At 25.2% G+C, this 14114-nt stretch overlaps 1 long non-coding RNA gene across 2 annotated transcripts in view; it reads left to right on the top strand.

The window, feature by feature from the left end:
- The window catches only part of LOC122504385, a 167751-nt gene that overhangs the window by 14957 nt on the left and 138680 nt on the right, over positions 1-14114 (top strand). For both annotated transcript variants that reach the window (XR_006301828.1, XR_006301827.1), the window contains 7 exons: positions 304-473; positions 3370-3449; positions 3536-3652; positions 6292-6379; positions 8338-8605; positions 11587-11756; positions 12678-12791. This is a non-coding gene — a long non-coding RNA (uncharacterized LOC122504385). The remainder of the gene's footprint in view (positions 1-303; positions 474-3369; positions 3450-3535; positions 3653-6291; positions 6380-8337; positions 8606-11586; positions 11757-12677; positions 12792-14114) is intronic.

Here is a 14114-nt window from a genome sequence, read left to right as displayed (position 1 = left end):
CACAGTATTTTCATAAACTATACTCTGAAATGATCCGTACCAATTATCGCTTGTGACAGTTTCAAGGCTTTGTTTCTTCGAGCTATTTGAAAAATAAAATTATGCTGCCATAAAAATGTAATCGGAATGGAGTTGATTACTTTTGATATTTATTGTTAGAATTTCCCGTTTAGAAAATGAAATTGAATTTTTGGCATAGAATATTTTACAAGTAAAGTTTTAAATATTTTATATTTCAGTTGAGTTCTAATGAGAATTGTGTTGAATTTGCTCTTATTTACTCTCTATTTTTGGTTTTTCTAGATCTTTGCGGTTCTGGTGCTACTAGTGAAAAAAATGCTGCAAATCAGATGAAAGATTGTGTCCTTGCCTCCATTATCTGAATTTTCGGAAAAAGAAATGTTAAAACTTCGTTGAAATGTTGAAGAATTAACCAGAATTCTTGGGAAACGGAGTGAAATATTTCACTGAAGGTATTTTTCCTAATTTTTAATATTTAACGCTAAATTAAAAAACGTCAGAATTGACACAGATCAGGAAAATCAGGAAATAAATAATTGAATTTCCAAAAGTTTCAAATTGAAATTTAAAAACATTGAATTTAAAGTTTTGAACATTGAATTTAAAATTCAATATTTAATTGAATTAAAAATTCTGAAGAAATTAGTTTTTTGAAAAATTTGTATTCAATTTTTACTAAATTAGTCAAATTTCATACATTTAATTGAAAAATTTTCGAATTTTCGTAAAAATCTCAGAAAATTATTAAAAATAATTGATTTAGAAAAGAATTTCAATTAAAAATTCGAGATAATAATTGAATTTTAGAAGACTAGTAGGAAAAATTTCTAGAAATTATTCAAAGAGATTTCGAATTGAAAGATTAGAAAATTTCAATTTTAAATAGTTTTAATAAAAAATTATAAAAATTTAATTTTTTTGACAAATTTTATATCAAATTCTTTGTAATTTAATTTTTGAATATTCGAATTTAATTGAAAAATTTTCAAGTAGTTGAAATTTTGCAAAATTGAATTGTAAATTGATTTCAGAAATATTTTAGTTGAAAATTTTTTTTTATCTCTCAACAATTGAATTTATTTATTTATTTATTTAGTAAATGTATACGGGCTTACAAAAAAATGCCCTTTAGTAAAATTCACAAAAAACTTTTTGAAAATTATTAAAAATAACAAATTTAGAAAAGAATTTCAATTAAAAATTTGAGAAAATAATAGAATATTAGAAGAATAGGAGAAATTTCTAGAAATTAAATTCTAAATAAGTGTATTTCAAAAATATTTTGGGTGAACTTTTTTTTTCTTTTTATTAATTGAATTCTCAAAGAACTTTCTTAAAAATTATTAAAAATAATTGATTTAGAGAAGAATTTTAGTTAAAAATTCGAAAAAAATAATTGAATTTTAGAAGAATTATAGTAAAGGATTTTAGAAAAAATCCAAAAAGATTGAAAAATTTGAAAATTTTATTTTTGCAAAATTTTATGTAAATCATATTTTTTCGAAATTAATTGAAATTTTTGAATATTCATTTTTAATTGACAAATTTTTAAATAATTGAAATTTTGTAAAATTTAATTGTAAGTAAGTGGATTTCTAAAATATTTTAGGTGAACATTTTTTTATCTTTGAATAATTGAATTCTCATAGAATATTTTCAATTAACAGCATGTGACTGTTACAGAAATCAATGTTAATTTTTTCGACCACTTTTCTCTTAAAATATTAAATAAATTAAGCTAGTTTTTTGTGAATAATTCTAAAATATAATAAAGAAGAGCAGTAATGTGCAAAAGTTTTAATAATTCTAAAATAAATTATAAAAAAATACTTTGAAATCGGAAAAGACGAGAAATTGATTAAAAGTGATTTTGAGAACTGATAATTTTAAAGTTATTTTTTAATAAATAATTTTAAAAATATTAAAACTTTTTCACATCACTGCCCTTCTTTATGATATTTTAGAGTTATTCACAAAAAATTAGCTTAATTTATTTAATATTTTAAGAGAAAAGTGGTCGAAAAAATTAACATTGAATTCTGTAACAATCACATGCTGTTAAACATAATGGATTTAGTAAAAAAATTGTATGTAGTTAAAAATTCTAGAAAATAATTGAATTGAAATCTTAAAAATAATTTTGAAATACTTTATTGTGAGGTAAAAATTGAAAATTCTATCTGGAAATTAGGAAAAAATCAGGGAAAAACGAAATCAAATTCTTGTGGCCACCCTGAATGCAATCTTTATTTTTGAAGAACATCACAAGAAATTATCTAAATTAAAGTTCAAACAACTCTGGTTTACTAGTTTAATATTATTTTCTTTAACATTAATTAAACAATATTCAACATTCAACAATATTTTGAAAACTAGTATAAAATATAGCAAAATGCCAAAAAATTCTTCAGACTGTATAAAAATTTCTTCTGCTCTGGTTAATCGAAAAGTAGTGTATTTTTTTATGATTGCCTCTCGACAAAGTGTAAAATAATGTATCTAAGAGCTCTGGATGTTATTCCACGAAGAGCTCGTCAATTAAATCTAAATCGAAGTTTTAGCAGTTCGTGATATACGAGTCAGTTTTGAAACCAGCTGCTCTACAAGCGGACGGAGATTATAAAGCGTTTATAGCACAGCTTCCCACCTCAGGGCACTTCGCTTCTGATCTGCATAAAAATAGGGGAATCGGAAAGAGGAGGAAAGGGGGAGGGAAGGAGGACAGTGAAAGGGGGAAGAGGATCCTTAATACAAGATCAGATTATGATTTTGCGGGGGAGTACGCGAGCGCGGTGGTGGAAATAATACATACCGGCCTCTCTTTCTCTATATATATATACGAGAAAAAGAATATTCTATGTTTGTATAAGTATTATGCTGCCACAGGATTGGACGATCTTCGTCATTAAACGACCGCGATAACTTGGCGATTTTAAAGGATCAAGTACGAAAAAAAGGAAAACAAAAAAAATTTTTTCTTCCTTTTTTTTAAAACTCATCCTCTTGTATCGAATGGTGTGAGATCACATCGTTTTAAAGGTGGATTATATAAAAAAAGAAGGAGAGGAAAAAAAAGAAGAAGTGTTGGAAATGTGCTCTCAAGAGAGGATATTAAAACCATTGAAAAGACAACTTTTTTAAGTGTCGTAATATATTTCCAGTCGCGGGAGTACAAGTTTGTTGCGGGAAATGTCTTGAAACAAAATGCGATTTTTTTCGATAATAAAAATTTTTTTCCAGAATTTTTTTTTGCTTTTTGTAGAGTTTTTTTTGTATATTTTCTTTGTATATATTTTTTGTATTTATTATTTCTTCTAATACAGATTGTTAATTTTTTGCTTTTTTTAGATTGTCCTCGCTATTCGCTGCCTCAGAAATTATCAATTTTGGAAATATTTGATGAACGGAGGAGAAAATGTGCAAATACTGTAAGGCAGCTTGTTTTAAATTTTAATTTCTTTGTGTTTATTATATCTCTTAGTAAAGATTATTAATTATTTATCTGTTTTTTTAGATGTGGCCTCTATTTTCTAAATGAGAAATTTTCAACACCAAACGGTAGTAATTAATTTTGGAACTATGTAATTGATGAATTGACGACAAAATATTTTAATTCTGCAATGCTGTATGAGTGAGTATTTGAATTTTAATTTCCTTGTATGAATATAATTTCTGCTTTTAATACAGAATTTATTCAGGGTTGCCACAGATCAGGAAAATCAGGGAAAAGTCAAAAAGAGTAAAATTGGTCTGACAATCAGGGAATTTTGTCAAAAGTACTGGAAAAAGTATTAAATTTCTAAAATTGATAAAAAAAATGTAGCTTTTGGTGATCAGTAACTTTTGAAAATTTTAAAAACATTTCATTCTTCTTGAATTCTTTTTTTGATATTTCGGTCGCTAATCTTTCAAAATTAAATTATTTTTTTAGTTTATAATAAAATTATTCACAAAATAATTTATAAATTAAAATTTTATCTAAATTTATTAAAAAATTAAATTATGATAGAACTTTATAGAATATGAAATTAAATTTATTTTAAATAATTGTATTCTCCAAAAATTTCCACAAAATAATAATTTATAAATTATTTCATGAATCATTATACTTAAAAATTCAAAAAGTAGTTGAACTTTAAAATAGTTGCGTACGCAATTTTTATAAATAATTGAATTTTAAAAGTTTTTAAATTTAAATTTCTTGAAACTCTTAATTGTAGTGGGGAAATGATAATAATAATGATGATTAAATATTTCAGGGATCGCAATTTTGACAATTTTAGATTTTTTACCAAAGGGTGGAGACTATTATATAAGTAAAGTATTTTTGAAGAGCACAAAAATAATGAAGCTAAATGACATAAAAAAGAAGAAAAAATGTTGCATTTTAAAAAATTTGGTTTTTCGAATTTTTGATAATTTTTTATTTTTTACCAAAGGGTGGAGACTATTAAATAAGTAAAGTGTTTTTGAAGAGCTCAAAAATAATGAAGCCAAATGACATAAAAGAAAAGAAAAAATGTTGAATTTTAGGAAATTCGGTTTTTTGAATTTTTGGTAATTTTTAATAATTTTTTATTTTTTACCAAAGGTTGGAGACTATTAAATAAGTACCTAAAGTATTTTTGAAGAGCACAAAAATAATAAAGCTAAATGCCATAGAAAAGAAGAAAAAATGTTGAATTTTAAGAAATTCGGTTTTTCGAATTTTTGGTAATTTTTAATAATTTTAAATTTTTTACCAAAGGGTAGAGACTATTAAATAAGTAAACTGTTTTTGAAGAGCACAAAAATAATGAAGCTGAATGCCATAAAAAAGAAGGAAAAATGTTGAATTTTAAAAAATTTAGTTTTTTGAATTTTTGCTAATTTTCCATAATTTTAGATTTTTTACCAAAAGGTGGAGACAATTAAATAAGTAAAGTGTTTTTAAAGAGCACAAAAATAATGAAGCCAAATGACATAAAAGAAAAGAAAAAATGTTGAATTTTAGGAAATTCGGTTTTTAGAATTTTTGGTAATTTTTAATAATTTTTCATTTTTTACCAAAGGGTAGAGACTATTAAATAAGTAAACTGTTTTTGAAGAGCACAAAAATAATGAAGCTGAATGCCATAAAAAAGAAGGAAAAATGTTGAATTTTAAAAAATTTAGTTTTTTGAATTTTTGCTAATTTTCCATAATTTTAGATTTTTTACCAAAAGGTGGAGACTATTAAATAAGTAAAGTGTTTTTGAAGAGCACAAAAATAATGAAGCTAAATGCCATAATGGGGAGGAAACAATGTTGAATTTTAATAAATTATGTTTTTTGAATTTGTGATAATTTTCGGTAATTTTAGATTTTTTACCAAAGAGTCGAGACTATTAAATAATTTAAGTATTTTCCAATAGCACAAAAATAATTAAGCTAAATCCCATAAAAGAAAGGAAGATGTGATGAATTTTAAGAAATTCGGTTTTTTAAATTTTTTACAATTTTCGGTAATTTTAGATTTTTTACCAAAGAGTCGAGACAAGTAAATAAGTAAAGTATTTTTCAAGAGCACAAAAATAATAAAGCTAAATGCCATAGAAAAGAAGAAAAAATGTTGAATTTTAAGAAATTCGAATTTTTGAATTTTTGGTAATTTTCGATAATTTTAGATTTTTTACCAAAGAGTTGAAACTATTAAATAAGTAAAGTATTTTTCAAGAGCACAAAAATAATGAAGCTAAATCCCATAAAAGAGAAGAAAAAATGTTGAATTTGAAGAAATTCGGTTTTTTGAATTTTGGATAATTTTTAATAATTTTAAATTTTTTACCAAAGGGTGGTGACTATTAAGTAAGTAAAGTGTTTTTGAAGAGCCCAAAAAAAAGTGATTGAATCGTAGAAATATTGCGCTCGCAATATTTTTAGAAAACAAAATTTTCACAAATTTCAATTGTGAAAAATAATGATTAAAATATTTATTTAATAAGAAAATTATTTATGATGAAAATAATTTTAATTAAAATGCTTTTAATAATTTTTTATTTAAATTTGATGTTTAAAGTCGAATTAATTGAGGAATACAAATAAATATATTAGAAACATTTTTTTGTGTTTCTAATCATTTTTAGAATGAATTAAAATGTTCTTTATGAAAGGTCATTATTCTGTCTGAAAATTAGGGAAAGTTAGAGAAAAACGAAATCACATTTTTGTCGCAACCCTATTTTTAATTTTTCGAAATAGAGTGAAATATTTCCGGAAAAACTTGAAATATTAATTTTTTGTTTTTTTTAGATTGTGCCTACAATTTCCTGAAACCAGAGATTGATCAATTTTGGATCTATTTGATGAACTGAGGAAACGAATGTCCAATACTTTAAGAGTGAGTGTTTAAATTTTAATTACTCAATTCTAATTAATATTTGGGTAAAAAATATTCGGTGTGGTTAGTTTAGTTTTTTTTAATACGTCTTGTGGTAAATTTTTGAAATATGGAAATTTTCTTAATTATTAAACCACTTTTTTTTGCATACATATATAGCATTAGGGAACGCTTCTTTTTTAACAATGGGAAGAGAGGTAATCCAGCCATGGAAATATTTCGAGAGGTTGGCAAAAATTTCTTGACAGTGAAAAATTTATTTTTGCGGTCTTGACTAAAGTTAAAGGTGATTCTTAATCTCGATTTGGTATAGCGAGGCGATAATTGATGAGATGCAAAGGAGAATAGTGGAGGTCGATTGGATTTATATTTTTTATATCCGTGTGTGTGTGTGCGGTATAGGACACAATCGACGCACAGTTCGAAATCCCATATGCCTCTCTCGACACCCCATGAAGAATAAAAAGCGAGGCCGGCGTATATAATGGCGTCGAGACGCGAAAGGGCGAAGCTAACGATATATCTTGCGACTATTGTCTTGTGGTTCGCGACAGTCGCGGCCATTATATCAAGATTAACTCTCTTATTCCCTGCTAAGGTAGAAAGAGAGGGTAACGTAACCAATACACATAATGGCGAAACATCACCCACACTTTTCTTATATTGAAGATCCAACAGTGAGTTGACTGTGTCCCGCAGAAGGCGCACTGAAAACGAGGGTGTATGCTAGGCATCCGCAAAAGAGGACATTATAAGGAGTTATGAGGTCCTGCCTCATACGTGAGCATCCCAATCTCTCTCTCTCTCTCTTTTCTTCGCGATTTTTTTTTCTTCTCTCCCTTTTTTTTCTATACTTATTTCTTCTTTATTTTCCTTTCCTCTCTCTATGGTTCGATTCTTTCTGTGTCGGTTCTTAATGTCCTCTTCCTTTTAATGTCGACTCTGCCCTCGAGGTCGATTCTGAACATTTTTACGCTGCCTCTTTTTCATGGCCGATATTGAGTTATATCCAACGCGCATTTATCGTTCAAAATCCTGTTGTTCGGGAGAGCAGAAAACGAGAAAGCCGCGGAGGGGACTTGCGTTTCTGCGACTATATGTACATGCAAGAATTCCTTCCAAGAGAGTCCAAGAGTCAAAAGGAAGAGAATATATCTGGGATGAAGAGGAGAAAAAAAAATGGGAAAAGAAATTCTAAAGGGCGAAACATGTACGATGATTTGTTGTATGCTTGCTGTAATGCGAAATGATAGCAATAGTATCGATGAACCTTAACCTGCGGGAATATCGAAACAAAATCAAACTTACAAATCATTAGTGTATATATATATTTCTCTGCTCAATGTACTTTTTTTCAATATCTAAACCTCGTGTATTTTAATTTCAATCGCAAACATATTTTTTGTATTAAAATGTATTAAGAGAGAAGAATAGAAATTATCTTGTTACAGAGATAATAATTTTTTATTGTTAACAAAAATATAAGTGACTCGAAAAGAAGTTTCTCTGAAAGAGACAAATAGATAAACAAACTTTTCGAGAGTTATATTAAAAGTTCATGATATTAAAAACCTTGGCGAAATTGTAAAACTTTAAAAATTCTTTGAATGAAAAAGAATAAAGGAAGCCATATATAGCGCGCGCATATATGAAATGAGGATTCGCAAAAAAGTTCCATTCCATCACTCGTATTCATAAAATTATCAAGAAAGTTGCCATAATGGAAAGTAAAGCGCGAGTATGGGAGAAAAAGTTGCATACAATGTTAGCGATGAATATTATTACAAACACACGTGACTGCAAAATTGAAATAAGATTTTTTTTATTTGTAAAAATTTACCATTTTTTAAAAAGTAATATATTTATATGAGAGTAATTAAGGTATAGATGTAATATAGAAAAAAAGTTTTGTTGGCAATTTTTTTTTTAATGATCCACTGTATTTATTATGATTGCAGGTAAAGTTTGCTGCGCTGCATATAATCAAAAAGTTTCCTATGGAGAAGCTATAAGACTTGTGTCTCTGGTGTGTAAATAATAAATGAACGAAAGAGAGTGAAGCAGCTTTGAAAGGAAATCGAAAAAATCAGTATGTTGACCTCTCATGGGATTATTTGGAGGTCAAAGAGCAAGGAATGCGTGGTGAGGTCGTGACCCAGTGAGAGGCCGACCGATGGGTGATGGTACCGCATGGTGGGCTAGATCGACTGAACTGGATATATCCTGGTAAGTTTTACAGCCAGGGTTATAGCCCTCCACCAATACAGTGAAGGAATCTGATGCTTCACGGACAGATCCACCCACACCCCCTTCACCCCCAAGCACAACGTTTTGTGGCCGACTACACACTATATATATCGTTCCTAGTCATTGCAACCCCTCGCCTTTGGAGTTCACCCTCACCTACAAGGTTACAGCACTACTCTCTCTCACTCTCTCTCTCTCTTCGTTTCCCCTGTTCAGATCTACACCGACCTCTCAGCCACGCGCTCACTCGCGTAGTATACTGACGACAACCATGAATGAGACCACGTGTCTCGACTCAACTCGCTGCCGATTTCATGCTCCCGCTTCTTTTTTTTCTTCTTCTTTTTGAATCACGTGGTAGTCTTTCAAATATAAATGAAGGCACATGAGAATCCGATGAAAAATCCATTCACTACTGGACAGGGGAATATGATTCTTTAGACATAGTTTTAAAAGGAAAATTCTTGTAGTTAAAAATTTATAAATCGTTTTTGGTCAGTTGAAAATTTTAAAATTCAAGTTTAGTGCGCTTTTAAAATGATTATAGAAAAATAAATAGAAATAGAAGAAGATCCGTAAAGTCCGTAATTTGATTGAAAAAAAAAACGAAAAGTTCGTAAATTTTACGATATATAATTTGGAGAATTTTAGAGAAATTACAGATGATTGCAGAAATTCAATTATTTTCAAAAATAATAAAATTCTTCGCAGAAATTCAATTACATATTTTAAAAAATAATAGAATTCTTCGCAGAAATTCAATTATGTTCAAAATTTTTTTTAAATTCTCATCAAAATTTCAATTATCTTTAGAAATAATTAAATTCTTCTCCAAAATTCAATTATTTAAAAAAAATTTAATATAATTTTACGCAAACTTTTAATTTTTATTTTCATAAAATAATAAAAACTCCACAGAAATTTCATTATTTACAAATTTTTTTAATAAATTTTTTCGCAATTATTCAATTATTTTTCTAAATAATAAAAATTTTTCGAGGATTCAATTATTTTCGTAAATAATAAAATTCTTTTTAGGAATTCAATTATTTTCATTAATAATAAAACTCATTGCAGAATTTTAATTATTTTTAATACAATTTTAATCGAATTCCTCTTAAAAATTTTATTAAAATTCGTCGAAAGAATTCAGTTATGTATTTAAAAATTTATAGATAAAATTCTGTGTGCGAGAATTCAATTTTAAGAAATTTTAATCATTAAATTGTTATTTTTGTACTTAAATAATTAGAGAGTAAATTTTTAGAAGTAATTGAATTTTGAAAAGGTTTCAGATTAAAATCTTTAAAAATTTGAATTTTTCATATTTTTAACTAACGATTCTGTGGAATTAATTTTTTTTTTGAGAAACTTTAATTGCAGATTTTTTTTGGAATTATTTAAAGATTTTATTTTCTAATATATATATTTAATTGAAGAATTTACGAAAAATTGAAATTTTCTAAAATTGAATTGTAAACAAATGAATTTAAAAATTGTTAAAGACCTTTTTTAAAATATATTAAAAATAATGGATTTATAGAAAATGTTTAGTTAAAAACACGAAAAAAAATTCAATTTTGCAAAAGTTACAAATAATTGCAAAAATTCAATTATTTTCAAGAGTAATAATATTCTTAACAAAAATTAAATATTTATTATTTATTTATTGTATTTAAATAATTGAATTCTAGTAGAATTTTCTAGTGAAAATTGATTTAAAAATTAATTTCAATTAAAATTTTAGATAATATAATTGAACATTAAAAGCAATATAGCGTGAATTTTTAAAAATAATTGAATTTTGATATTAATTTTTTTGAAAAAATTTAATTGAATTTTTTTAATATTATTTTAAGTTTTTATTTTCTAATATTTATTTAATTAAAGAATTTACAAATAAATTTCCTAAAGGAAAAATATTCCCTAAAGTAATATATTTTAATATAAAAATAATAGTTAAATGTTTTGCTGGTAAAAATAGTTTTTAATATTTTTGCAAATGAAAATAATTCCAAATTTTTTTTTATAAAAAAGATAATTTTGAAATAGTGAAATAGATTTTAAAAAATAGTTTCTATACAAATGTAGTTAAAATATATTTTCTACAAATAAATAAAGAGAAAAAACAATTAATTCAATACAGAAAAAAAATTAAGGCAAGAAAAATATTCACAGTGTAATTAAAAAGAATTTCTATTTTTGAATAATTATATTTGTTTTAAACAGAAATATTAAATATTTACATTACATTTACATATTATTTTTATATATTATACTTATAATAATGAAATATTTTTCTTATATATTATATTTCTATGAATTAAATATTTATTTTTAAATATTTTGTTTTAAACAATTTTGAAAATACGCGCGCATTTTGGCGCCACCTGGCGGCAGTCGTACCAACCTTTTCGCATTGCTCGCGTCACTGTCGTATTTCCAATATGGCTGTCGCACGTGGATCATTCTTTTTGTTATTTTTTGCCTTTTTTGGAGCAGTTACGAATTAAATCTGCATTTATAATATAATAATCCGTAAGTTTTATAATTCTTTAATTGATTACATGTGGTTTTCAGTTTGTACACGATTTAATGAAACAGTCACACATTTTTTTACTGTTTTAAAAGTTTGCCTACATCGTCAAAATAATTATCATAAAATGCGTAAATCGAGTATTTATTTTCATAAAAAAGTATTTTATTCATGGCACAAGCAATATTTTTGCATATTTTCAAGAAAAATTAATCAAAATATGTAATTATGTACCCTATGTACGTAACATAACCTTCAAATATTAAGTGTCGTAAATTCGACATTAACAATATAAATTCTATTTAAAAATCTTTTGAAATTTGATACCTTTTGAAAAAATTACTCTATTAATTAATATTTTTTAAAAAATTACTCATTTAAATATGCTTCTCTTTATTTTTAACGAAAAAAAATTATTTTTCAGATAATACTGCCAATAGTAAATACAAACACGGAAAGAGAATCCTCATTAAGTTTTGAGACGTATTTTTTTCAATTTGATAAAGCGTCGTCAAAATATGTCTGGAGTCATTGTGTCGCAGATTTAAAGTTGATAATGCTGGTGTATCTGTCGCTGTCGTAAACATCATAAGAGTGAGTAATTTTTATATCAATTTTATTTGATTTAATTGCCAAATTTATGAGAATATTTTATTGTATTTTTCCGATTAAATTAGAATCGGAAAAAATTAAAATTATTGATTTAAACAACCGTGAAATATATTCGTTTCATTAATTTGGATTTTATAATTAGTGACAATAATAATTTTGAATAATTTCTATTTAAAAAAATAAGTAGAATTACATTTTATAAAAATAAATATGTCCAAAAATATTAAGTAATAATATTTTATTTGAACAAATAATATTAAAGTAATATTAATTTATAGATAATTTTTAAATTGTTTAATTATTCGTTAAAAATATAAACATTTTGTTTTAATAAAATTCAAAATTTCGCGCGCATTTTCGGTTACCGACAGAGAAAGTTGTCGCCATCTAGCGGCAGTTGTACCAATCCTATTGCATAGCCGCCATTTTCCTCATTTCCAATATGGAAGCCTGTGACGTCAGTCATTCCTTTTGATTATCGCTTATTTATTGAAGCATCTGTGAATTAAATCTACATTTTTATTATTACAATTCAAAAATTTTATAACTCTTGAACAGTTTTTGTGTATTTTTCCATTTTTGTACATTTTAAAGAAATAGTTACACATTTTTCTTTCTCGAAAATCTTGTTTACATTGTTGACGCATAATCAGCATAATGTGAGTAAATCCTTTATTTATTTTCATTAAAAAGTGTTTTATTCAAGGCATAAGCAATATTTTTGCATATTTTCAAGAAAAATTAACCTCAATAAGCAAAATATGTCACTATGTACATAACATAACCTACAAATATTAAGTGTGTATTGCGAGTTCGACTTTGTGAATTGAATAATTACATTTGAAAAATTACTTTCATTAGATACGATTTGATTTATTTTTAACAAAAAATATTATTTTTCAGATCATGATAATAATTACTACGCACATGGAAAGAGAAATATCGTAAAATTTGGAACCGAATTATTTTCAATTTGCTAAAGTATCGTCAAAATACGTTTGGAGTCACAGATTTAAGGTAAATAATTCTTTCGTATTTATTGTTGCTGCAAACATCGTAAGAGTGAGTACTTTTTACATCAATTTTATTTGATTTAATTGTCAAATTTTTGGAAAAACCCCATTTATTGAATTTTGACAAAACGAGAAAAATCCCTTTCGCCCTGGAAATATTTTCCCTTGTCCTAATAACAAAGGTCAATTTAATACAATCGAAATAATTTTGTCAAATTGCATTTTTAAATCAGTAATTTATAATTACTGTTCATGTTAAAAATGTGTTTATAAAACTGGAATCGGATATCAATTGAAATTTTCATCAGTTTTTACACAAGCCATGAACTACTATTCAGTTTATCATTTGATTATGATTTCTAATTATTTTAAATATCTTTAATTTGAATTACTTAATTCAATTAATTTGGATTAATTAATTTATGTAAATATTCGGAAATCATTATTTTGAAAAAAATGAAAAAAAGACAAAAAATAGATAGAAATTTAATTAAATAATTTGAAAAATTTGATATGTACAATAAAATTTATTAATAACAAAAATGTGTTAAAAACGTTAAAAAATATCGATATTAAATTAATATTGATAGTATTTCTACTAATAATATTAAAATTATATTTATTAATAATTATTAGATTAAAATTTTTATTTAATTCGTTTATTATTTGATTATGATTTCTAATTATTTTACACATTTTCAATTTCAATTACTATTTTTATAGACTCGAATATTTAAATTTTTCGTTTTTTAATTTCTTTTGTCATTAAAATCACTAAATTAAAAATTTTTTAAAATGATAATTAAATTAATTTTATTATTTATTAAATTAATTAAATTTTTTTAAAAATATTAAATTTATTATCGAACTTAATGAATTATTAATAATAACATATGAATAATTATTCCATTAATAATTATATTATTTAATAATTAATTAATTAATCCAATTTTTATTGAACTAATCACCGTCAATTATTGAAAATATGGAAAAAATCGTAAATAGAAATAATGGAAACAAAAAAATAACAATTAAGAAAAGACAATAATTTTTTGAATAATTCAAATTATTTGATATTTTATTGAAATTTCATTTCGGCATTATTGTTGAAAAATTTTTTATTGAAAGAAAAAAATTGTCGCTTATTATTTTTTGCTGTTTTTTTTACGTTTTTCTTTATATATAAAGAAAAATCGGTTCGTCAACTTGGAACAATAAAAAATGAAATGGCAAAAAATTTGTTAAAGGGTGCGACTCTCAAAAAGTTGTGTAATTCACATCTGCGAATAAATTTGTCAAAATGTTATATACTGTTTTCCATCGTAGA

This window comes from Leptopilina heterotoma, unplaced genomic scaffold, assembly GCF_015476425.1.
Source record: "Leptopilina heterotoma isolate Lh14 unplaced genomic scaffold, ASM1547642v1 Lhet_294, whole genome shotgun sequence".
Taxonomy (NCBI): Eukaryota; Metazoa; Arthropoda; class Insecta; order Hymenoptera; family Figitidae; genus Leptopilina; species Leptopilina heterotoma.
The sequence above is the reverse complement of the archived record's forward strand: the minus strand, read 5'-3'. Positions and strand labels throughout refer to the sequence as shown.